Raw genomic sequence first — 12,304 nt, 5'->3', positions numbered from 1 at the left:
CACACTAACACATAAAACCTTGTCAACGAAACTTACCCATATCGGAATTGGAGGTCGTCTACTCCAGTGGTTTAAAGCATACACGAAAAACAGAAAGCACATCACACGTATAGGATCAGCACACAGCAAAGGGGTACATGTAACCTGTGGAGTACCGCATGGAGCTGTCCTATCTCCCATTCTATTTAACATATACACACATGACATAAGCCAACTCCCCCTAAAAAGTAAAATCTTCCAGTATGCAGACGACACTGCCATATTATCCATTCACAACAATGCATATATCGCTTACAAAAATATCCAACACGACATCAATCAAATCACTAACTGGTTAACCGAAAACGGCATATATATAAACCCTGGAAAAAAAAAGCTAATGATATTCAAAAACCCCCAAATACTGCCCACAGAAACTAAATATCTCACTATCAAACATTCATCCTCCTATACACAAAGTGCAGAACCTAAAATCACAACCATCACACAGGTGAAAACAACACGCTATCTTGGACTTCACTTCGATGCTGATCAACGTTGGAATAGCCATACAAATTACCTACATACCAAGCTTAGGATAATAGCAAGCAAACTATACAGATTAAAAGACATTGCCCCAACCACATAAAAATACTAATCTATAAAGCATTATGTGAAAACATTTTAAGATATGCAATCACATCATACGCATTCTGCGCAGACTACAGACTTAACAGGCTACAATGGTTGCAAGATAAAATGATAAAACTGAACTTCTGGGAACAACCCACTCTTATGCAGGAAGCACGGACAAAACACAAAATATTTAAGGTGAAACACTTACGCCACTAAACACTAAGTTTTCACCTTAAATATTTTGTTTCACCTATATATTTTGTTTCACGTAAGTGTTTCACCTTAAATATTTTGTTTCACCTATATATTTTGTTTCATGTAAGTGTTTCACCTTAAATATTTTTCATGTTAAAACACTACTACAGCCCAACATATAGAGTAAGCAGAACAACATATCAAATAACAAGACCACAGTCAACAAACTACATAACATATAAGTACAACAATCACTACGGCATATCCACCCGATACTTCTACGTACCTGACATGATAAACAAACTGCCGTTCGACAACAGAAACCTAAGAACATACAGAGAGCTGAAACAGGCATTATATAAATATTATAGCGAGAATGAAAATTAGAGCAATTCCTGTCTCTCCCTCTCCCCCACCACACATGCACAAACCTATGACAAACCTCCTCTCAAAAACTATCACTACAAGAACACAAAGAAACAAACACACCACGTCTAAATACAACCCTATTTGCACACACAAAAAAAAAAGTTAAACTGTAATAGCAGTCGAAGTCTTTCAAGCACGTACCAACAAACAGTAAAATCAACACCTGGCTTGTGACCAGCATAGGAACACAACCATGAAACCACCACCCTCTGTCATCTATTATCTTCCTCAGATAAGCTCTGCTAAACTTCGAGGAAGAAAATTACTAACTTGCAAGAATCTGTTATACACACTTGTAATGCGTTATATATAATTACTACAGCAACTATGTATGCAATTAATCTGAGACATAAAAAAAAAAATAATGATAATAATAAATAAATGAATAAAATAAATAAATTATTATTATTATTATTATATATATTCTAAAATCAAAAATTCTGTGTAATCCTTATAGTAATTACTGTAAATATTATTATTGTATGTAACTTATACTGAGACATAATAAATTGTTTTTTTTTTAAATAAAAATAAAAAAAAGGAAAAAAAAATTATTACTATTATACTCAAGATAACTATTGTATATATGTATGTGTAAATATTTTAGCAGTGAACAAAAATATTATTTATTTAAAAAAAGAAATTATTATAATTTAAAAATATTAATAACTCGCCAGTATTTGTTATTCACAATTGTAATGTATTATTAATATTATGTATACATATATACGTGTATATAAAACTATTGTTGTATCTATGTATGTAATTTATCTGAGACAATTAAAAAAATTATTATTATTATTATTATTATTATTATTATTATTATTATTATTATTATTATTCAGGGTGCTAGCTACCTTATTCGAAGGGCAGAATGCATGATGCATTGACGTTCGAAAGAAATAGAAACTAGACCTATTATTTGCTTATTTATTTATTAATTTTTGTGCTTGTGGTTCTTCTTGGCATTAGTATTACAAGAAACAAAATCCACTAAAATCTTCCTAAAACAGAATATGGATCTCAACATGCAATATGAATCCTGATGCACTTTTTGTTTTGCGATTGATTTTCGAGTACTTTTATTCAGTTATTATATATTTCTGATTGCTGACTATATTTAGGTGGTTTTGTTTATTTAACTTAGATAACTAAAATAATATTTGAAATGAATTTGTCTTCTAGCAATTTAAAGCACAATCAAGCAGTACACACCTGAATTAATTAAGGATAATCAGTGTATAAGAATTAAACCCTGGAATGTTGCATGGGGAATCAATCGACCGTGAGATGCGGTGATTGATTCATTCAATCCAACACCCTTGGAGGGTAATGGATGGCAATGCTGTAGCCAATGAAGTTCTAACTGAGACTCCGCTATTGCTGTTACTCTCCTGCCATGATCAGAGTTTTAATAGCTCAATAACACCTTATCCCTACACTGTCCTCTACAGATAACGGGGAAGATGAAAAGCATTTTTGCTTCGCCCCTTTAAGCCAGTCCTTATAAGGACTATAAGGCTGTAGCCAATGAGGAGAGAATGAAGATCAAGTCCTTTTAAGGATTTCCAGGGTAACAAATGGCAATGCTATAGCCAATGAAGTTTTAACTGAGGCTCGGCTATTGCCATTACCCAGCCATGACTAGAGCTTTTAGCTAAATAACACCCCATCCACAGAGATTTTCTTCATTCAGATGACGGGATAAAGAGTCAAGGACTCAGTCCATCTCCCAGTTCTTTTAAGAACTGTAGCCAATGAAGTTTTAACTGAGGCTCGGCTATCGGCTATTGCTGTTACCCTCCTGCCATGATCAGAGCTTTAATACCTCAATATCACCTTATCCCTACAGATAACAGGGAAGATGAAAGACATTCTTGCTTGGCCCCTTTAAGCCAGTTCTTATAAGGATAAGAATGAACTATTGTTCGCTAAAGATTTTTTTTTAATCATTGCTAAATAAGGCACACAACTTGGTAAAAACAGCTCCCCCCCTACAAATGTTCTCTGTTATCTAAAGATGAATAATTCCAAATTCCTCTAAAAATTAATTCAAATATTGAAACCATTATTCACTCTTGACGTCTATATTCTTTCCATGAAGTTTTAACACATAAGGTACACTGAAACATGGACAATTTGAATTAAAGGAATAAAATTTGAGTGACGTGAGGAGCTTAAGGATCTTTCTCAGACATAGCCAAGTTGGCCGGTCTTGGGCGTGAACTGCAGGGTTTTTCTCCCCAGTTTATCTGGTGATTTTCCTCCCGCAAGCAGGCAAACTGGCCCCATGAACACACGCGTCTACAGACATAGGGCACACTGGGAGGCATAGGACGAGCCACCTTATCCTCGGGACGGGTACGATTTAGAAGAGCTAAGGATAGCTCCCTAACAGTCCACTAGGCCTAATACGTGAAGGGAAGAAGAGGAAGAAATTTTGAGTAATTCTTATTCCTTTTAATAGTGATTAAAATAAAATATTTTCTTACAGCAACGAACGAAGGAATTGTTGATTAATATATTACAATGGATTTTCATAAATACCTTAATTAAAAAGTTAATTTTATTTTAACATTTCATTTTAAAAACGATACAAAATCTGTAATTGTCGCATTTCGACAAGGAAATGCTATTTTACTGAACTCAATCGATCGCCATCTATAAAACAGTATACTTCTGAAAGGTTACATCAATGGTAGCGTTTTCCTATATCAAGTATGTCAGTACGAACTGAAATCGTAGACTTCCAGACTTCTTTTATCTAAGCAATTTGATAAGCATTTCCAAAAAAATAAATAAATTACAAAAAATGAATTCATACTCTTTTTATGTAATATTACTTATAATCAATTTATTCATGAAAAAAAAAGACTAGATACGAATCAGTAGTTGACAAGAAAACTAGTAAAATATATAAATAAGACACTAATAAAAATAAATGCTCTTTATTAAGAAATATTAAAAATTTCCAATATTTCACAGAACACCTTCTTTTTTAAGAATGAGACATAAATAAATTATAACAATGTGAAAGCACCGTGAGATGGGGGGGGAATAGAGCGAACTGCTTCACGGTGAGTGATGGATGAAACCCTGGGAGGGTAATGGATGGCAATGCTGTAGCTAATGAAGTTCTAACTGAGGCTCGACTATTGCTGTTATCCTCCTGCCATGATCAGAGCTTTAATAGCTCAATAACGGCTTATCCCTACACTGTCCTCTACAGATAACGGGGAAGATGAAAAGCATTCTTGCTTGACCCATTTAAGCCAGTCCTTATAAGGACCGTGAGGTGCGGTGATTAATATCCTTGGAGGTAATGGATGGCAATGCTGTAGCCAATGAAGTTCTAACTGAGACTCGGCTAATGCTGTTACCCTCCTGCCATGATCAGAGCTTTAATAGCTCAATAACACCTTATCCCTACACTGTCCTCTACAGATAACGGGAAGATGAAAAGCATTTTTGCTTCGCCCCTTTAAGCCAGTCCTTATAAGGACTAGAAAACAAGGTCTAGCAGCTAGACCTTTTAATTTTAAAAGGTCTTATATATGCTAGAGTCTGCTAGACTCTAGCATATAAAGTTAAAAATGATAGGTGATGTCTTCGTTAACTGGAACATAATCATTCCACTCTAACCAATGCTTATGCTACTATTGAGAAATATTCATGGCTGGTGTAATAACGACTGTGTGAGGTAAGGTTGTATCTAGTTTGTTTCGTACGCTGATTTTTATTTTTGCTAGTAAGCTTTTGTACTTATAGGATTATTTGCTACTAAGACTTGTTCCTACGGGATTTACTATAGTTGTTTTAACCACAATACCTACTTTCTTCGTTTTCCTTTTTTTATAAGTTTAAAATTAGTCATTGCTTCGCTCTTTCCTAGGATAAGAACGTCAGGCTTTGACGTAGATCCTAAAATAAAAATAAAAAAAAGATGGTATGCCAAGCTTTATGTAAGGCAGTCGGAGCTAGCAATATTTTTGACTTCACTTCACATGGTGGGGCCAGATTTCAGATAGTGGCAGTGGCGGCCCGTACATAAGCACTGCGACACTGCAGAACCCCCAAGGAAAAAATGAAAAATTTAAATTTTGTTTGTGTTTATAAATAACAACTATGCTTACAACATTATATAAATGCAATACAACATGATAAAGTCTACAGCTTATGTTTTGAGATTGATTGAATAGCTAATAATTGGAATTGTTCGATTAACGCTTTAGATTACGAAACAAATACATTGCGATCTAACGCCGATATTCGTCTGTGCTTGTCATTGCACATTATGTCATTCAGATACAGCCCAATCGCCAGTGTATTTTTTGGTATCCTTAGGCACGTTATTTCTGTGAGATATGAAACGTTTATTATTGGTGCGTGTGCGTGGTGAACTATTTTTTGTCAATATTATTTTATTTTGTTAAAATAACATATAATTATTTATTTATTATAGATACAAGGCTGAATTATGACGAATGTCACTGTTGAAAATATGAAAAGAATTATATTTTTTCAATTATGGTTACACGAAACAAAAGCACTGCGATCTAACGCCGATATTCGTTTGGCACTTGTCATTGCTATTGATACGAAACTTTTATTATTGGTGTTTGTTCGTGGTGAGGATGAAATATTTTTAATAAAGCAATTCTTAATATGTAAATTTATTTATTAATAAATTCGTTACTGATTAGATTTTTTTTTGTATATGCAGCATCCCCCCCCACACACACCCATTTAAAATTTTCACCGACCGCCACTATATAGTGGTCAAGAATATAGAAACCAGACACAAGTTGGTTCAAGGTTTAAAATGCTCCGGGGCCAAAATAACTTCAATAACGATTGGCAGCCTGATCAGAACAACTAAAATAGACCTGTCCATTCAGAATACGTTGACAACAGGATTATAAAATCTTCTCTAAGAGGAGAAGCTCTTAAAGACATCAAGAAAGGTATTGGCACCGATAACCTGGAATGGAAATCTGGAGAGATTAGCTTTACAATGGAAATGAAGAGCCGTGTTCCCAACTTCGTAATGATTGGGTCTGCAAGGATTATGGTCAGTTACCCAGGAGTCAGAGATTTAGGTGTAGTTCCTATGACCATCTCATTTTGTCAACAACTCCCCCCCCCCAATCACACACACACATCAAGAAACTCATATAACAAGGAAACGTCAAGGAACACAAAAAGGGCTCACGAATTTCAGTCGATACCAACAAGAACTGCTAATTCTGAGGTGAAACGGGCAGAATTTATAAAGACGTCGCTTGTAAAAACCAACAAAAAAAAAGCAAATCCTCAAATTATAATCCGAAACTTCTGCCACAAAAACCACTGACAAAGCAGCTGAAGAACTACCAACACCATCAACATCATCTGCTTCAGAGGGAAAGATTATAGAGGAAATGATAATAACTAAATAGAAAACAGATCAAGCAGAAGAAGAAAATATAAAATCAAAACAACCAGCCCGGGAAGAATCTATCTACAAGGAAGAGTTGTCTGCCTTTGCCAAAGTCACATCATCTGACAAAATCCACCTCTTCTAATACAGCAAAACTCCTTCAGTTCCAAAAATAATCAAGCGGGGGTGATCATAATCCATTCCCTCTGGGAAACAAAGGGAGAGGCCCTCGCCGCAATAGACAGGTTCGACGAACCAGTAATTTATATTTTTAATAAGGAAGATTCGACCGGTACCTGTGTCAACGTGGAATCTCTCCATAACCGATATATTAACTGTCTCGTCAACATGAATCTTCAGGAAGAGACATTACAACTTACATGATACATTAATTGCAACAGTCAAAGGGAGTGGGGGAGGGAGTTTACTGTACTAAAAATTTAACATGATTAACAGTTCCCTTTTCGCGTTGCCTCTGAATATCAACAGTTTCCATTTACCTTCGCAGAGACTATTTTTACATCATCAGATTCATGTACTATTTCTGCAGGAGTCGCATTTTTATCATTTCTGGAGCACAGAAAACTGTACCAGAAGCTTACCTTTACAAAGCTTCTGGTGTCTGGTTCGAGGGGGATGGGAACAAGGATTCCCATCCCCTTGCGAAGAACCCTTCGCTAGGGGGATGGGAATCCTTGTTCGTCAGGCTATTACAGGTGGGGTTTTCAATGAACAAAAAGCAATTGTTGGAGGACGTCTAGTCTCTATAGACTGAAACTGTTTGGGGAAAGAACCATCCGCTTACTCATTGTCTATATCCCTAATAACACCCACCAGCGATGTAGGTTGTTCATGTCCCTAGGACCCTATATTTACGGTTCAATATCATTGTGGAGGGAACGATCTGTACCACCAATATGACAAGGTGGGGATGGCAACAACAATTCTGGTACTGGTGGTGTGGTTCTAGGGAACTACAACTTTGAAGTTGTAATGTCGACCTCACTGACATCTGGAAGAAGCATAATCTAGGCAGAGTCGGTACCACATGTCGTGGGGAAGAGTTTCGACGAGACTCGATTGCGTTTACACCCTGTATTTCTAGCAACCTAGAGCCATTTGATACAGTAAGGCGGTTGGCAGTTAAAAACAAACCATAAAATAGTTCTGTTAAGTGTCGAACTACACGAGATCGTTGACAAATCCAGAGGATCTTGGAGACTCCCTCCAAACTTTCCGAAAATGTAGAGCGAGAATTTTCAAATGCTATGTGACAAAATGGAGAAAGGCTCTCTGGGACTTGGATGCATGGGCCACCTTTTAAAAACAAAGTAAAACATATTTTTAATTGTTCGAGAGAAAGGGCTTATGTACAAAGATAACACTGAGAGATTTGTCCAGAGAACTATGGTGGTACCGTGCGAACCAGAGAAACTGTATTTCTAATGATTCCCTAATTAAAGATCTAGAGAACGGTTCCTAATGAGATGGTTTAGGTCACCAACCATACGTCATATTACACAGAAAAGTATTGAAATGTGCATATATATGTAACATCATTTTTCTGATTTTTTAAATCTTGGTTTTTATATTAGTTCAGTCAATTTAGTCTAATTTCACTTCATTCCGATGTAGGGTGAGGGGGAGGGGTCTGAACAAACCCGGACTACGAAAGCTAGTGTCGAGGTGGTGCTGAGGACTTTTAGGGCGGGATTTCGGGACACTGGTTTTTATAGTATTTTTAATATCCTTTTTTATCTTTTTAGTCTTGTTAGGCTTGTTGTATTTGTTCCTTTTTGGAAGTTTTCGTTTAATGAGTAAAAAGTCAATTGACCATTTCAGAAGGAGCCGGTGGGTGAACAGTTACAATTGGTCAACTGAGGCCACACCTGTTTTTTCTCTATCATTATTTCAGCATCTTATCTTTTTGATCTCTCCCTCCCTCCCTCTCTCTCTCTCTCTCTCTCTCTCTCTCTCTCTGCTGAATTTCAGTCCCACTTTCATTCTCAAAAGGACAATGATGCTCATTAGCACCTACTTTTTTTCCTACTCAAGGTTCGATTTCGCATATTTTCTGAAAAAAAAAATCTGCCCAGGAACAGACACACAAAAAAAAACGGTTAAAAATATTTAATGCCAATTGTTAATGGTGCAGATATTCATATCGTTTCTTATTCTTATCACCGAATGCTATCGTCTTAAATTCAGCTGAGTCATTGAATTAATAGGAGAAATAAGTGCAAATGGACATAATTATGAAAGAGAGCAGAAATAATAAACGTATATCCTAAAATAAGGATGAAGACATTTTTTTAGAGACAGCTAGTTATGTTGCTTAAGCGCACTAATCCTCAGAAGTCTACGACCCATGAAACTGATGTTTAACCATTGTCACATCGACTTCAAAGAATCCAATCTTCAGCAACCATATAGTCTTGATTGCTGAAGACTGAAGTATGACTTCACCAACGTGAAGGCATACAAGAGTATGCCTTCACGTTGGTGAACCCGTTAGTAGCCCTTCATAAGTCTCCAACCAAGTGACTATTAGACCATTATACCGGAGAACACTAGTAGAGAAGCAATCGAAGTGGGTTCAAATCACCATGGTTAGTTAATTTTTTCCCCACTTTGCTTATTGGAGGCTTGACGTAGCCAAAATCCATGATTTTGTTTTTTTACAAAAGAAATCCGAGAAGAAAATACCAAAATATTCTGGTATTTTATTCTTGTCTTGATGATATTTCTCCAATTGTACCAAACGTTTGTTCCGCACAGTTGACTCCTGATCTACGGCTTTTAATAGCATCTGTACTTCAGTCAGGCAATTAGCCCATATTTAGTTCATTACAATATCCAAATTTCTAGACGTCAAATATCTTTTTGTAATAATGTAACCCTCAAATCTTTTTCTCTCTTGGCATAAACATATTACAAATATCGTCGAAGATTTCCCATTTTACCACTTGCTATATATTGCAAATGGTCAAAGACACACACACACACACACAATGCAATACAAGTATTATCGTCAAACTAAATGACATCAAATTATTGAAAAAATATATAACTATTGATATTTAATTTCATTCACCCTAAAGTAATTTGCATAGTAAATATAAGAAAATACTATAACTGAAAAGATTTACAAAGATATCAATATAGAAATGAAGTTTATTTAATATGTTATTTATGAGTTAAAATTGTGTTAACACACCTTTTTCTTTATCAAATGTCTGCTGTACCTATATTTCGATTTCTATTACAATCTCGTTGAGAAGAGATCCGGTGATTGATTCATTCAATCCAATACCCTTGGAGGGTAATGGATGGCAATGCTGTAGCCAATGAAGTTCTAACTGAGGCTCGGCTATTGCTGTTACCCTCCTGCCATGATCAGAGCTTTAATAGCTCAATAACACCTTATCCCTACACTGTCCTCTACAGATAACGGGGAAGATGAAAAGCATTCTTGCTTCGCCACTTTAAGCCAGTCCTTATAAGGATAAGGACAATCTCGTTTTCAACTCTTGGAAGAAAAACTATTGACCATCTTGAATGATAATCGCTCCATATGGAATCTCATCCGAAAGATTAAAAACAGAAATAAACTTCTCCTCCCTGCAAACAGATTCAGGTCTCATCCACACGGATGCTGATAAAGCTGAAGCAATAGCAAATCATCTTGAAAAACAATGTAAACCTGCACACGATCACCTCGATTTTAACCATGTATAGAAGATTCGCCGTAATGTCAGATATTCACTCAATTCTGCCCTCACATATTCTTCTCAAATTTCACTCACCTCACTTGCTGAAATATATGCTATTATTAAGAAGTTTAAGAACAAAAAAGGCTCCCGGACCTGTTGGTATCTCTAACAAAGTCATAAAGCTTCTCTCACATAGAGCTATTGTCCATCAGACAAATATAATTAACTCCATCCTTCACTACAAATATTTCCCTTCCTACTGGAAACTGACGGACATAATACCGATCCATAAACCTGGTAAAGATCCCAGATTGCCTCAAAATTACAGACCAATCAGTCTCATCTCAAATCTCGGCAAAATTGCCGAGAAGGTAATTCTTATCAGACTTCAAGATTCAGTACTCCGATTAAATATCCTGCCTGAGGAACAGTTTGGCTTTCGACAGTCGCATAGCACCACGCAACATATATACAGATTGGTGGAACACATCATCACGGGTTTTAACTGGCTTCAAAGAATTGGGGCTGTCTGTTTTCCTTGACATAGCCAGTGCATTTGACAAGGTTTGGCATTATGGTTTGCTATACAAGCTGATATATCTGGTGTAACAATAGGAATCATTCATCTTATAAAGACATACCTCTACGATAGGCGCATGCAAGTCAGGATGTGTGCGGTGGTCTCGACACAAAAACGCATCTTAGCTGGAGTTCCACAAGGATCCTTACTAGCACCAATCCTATTCTCCTTATACTTGTATGATATACCACACAACCCATTATCTTGAATCAAAGCCCTATACGCTGATGACACCAGATCATCAGTGTCATTAGATCTTTAAAGCCTCACTTAGCCATCAAGAAACTGCAAGAAAACCTACTGCTAATAGAACAATATTTTTCCAAATGGCGACTTCCAGTGAATCCCCCGAAGAGCATAGCCGTTATATTCTCCAGAAGAGCACTGCTTCCTATAAAAGATATTCTCCTTTTCAACACTAAAATTCCGTGGAAAAATGAGATCAAATATCTTGGTGTAGTGCTGGACAGAAAACTGATTTTCAGCTCCCATATCAAGACTCTCTGTGCAAACACATTAAAATCCATAGCCCAGCTCTATCCGCTAATTAACAGAAACAGTAAACTGAGCACCAGAATCAAACTGCTCATATACAAACTGATGATTCGTCCAATACTCACCTATGCTTCACCGGCCTGGAGTCATACTTCAAATTTTAATATTCTCAAATTGCAACGTATCCAGAATAAATGTCTCAGAATGATCCTGGGCGCCCCATGGTTCATCCGAACTGTCCAGCTGCACCGGGACACGGACGTCCCCTATATCTATACTTTCGTGCAGACTATAGCAATCAAATTCTTCTCAAAAAGCATCTGTGCAGCCTAACAAACTGATCCAACTGGCTGCAGACTATGACGCAATTGATTATTTCATAACATAAAAGACCTAAAGTCATCCTAAACTTCAACACTGAGGACTAATCTCCTAGCCCACTCAGGGCGAGCAAGTAGCTCATAAACCTTCTCCACTCACAGTTTCTCTCAAGATAGCTGGGAATATGAAAAGCTTTAGCTTCACCCCTTATGTGAGTAAAGTTGAAAGTTGAAACAATCTCGTTAGATCGGAAGAGAAGATCAAGTCCATTTTAGGACTTCTAGGGTAACAAATTGCAATACTGTAGCCAATGAAGTTTTAACTGAGGCTCGGCTATTGCCGTTACCCACCCATGACTAGAGCTTTTAGCTCAATAACATCCCATCCACACAGATAATCTTCATTCAGATGACGGGATAAAGAGTCAAGGACTCAGTCCATCTCCCAGTTCTTTTAAGAACTTTACGAACAATCCCGTTATTCGTACAATCTCGTTTAAGTTCCTTATTTTGAAATTACGTATCACAAACTGAGAGT

The sequence above is a fragment of the Typopeltis vanoorti genome, chromosome 6, assembly GCF_054136105.1.
Source record: "Typopeltis vanoorti isolate ZY-2024b chromosome 6, IOZ_Tvanoo_1.0, whole genome shotgun sequence".
Classification (NCBI taxonomy): Eukaryota; Metazoa; Arthropoda; class Arachnida; order Uropygi; family Thelyphonidae; genus Typopeltis; species Typopeltis vanoorti.
Note: the sequence above shows the minus strand (reverse complement) of the source record.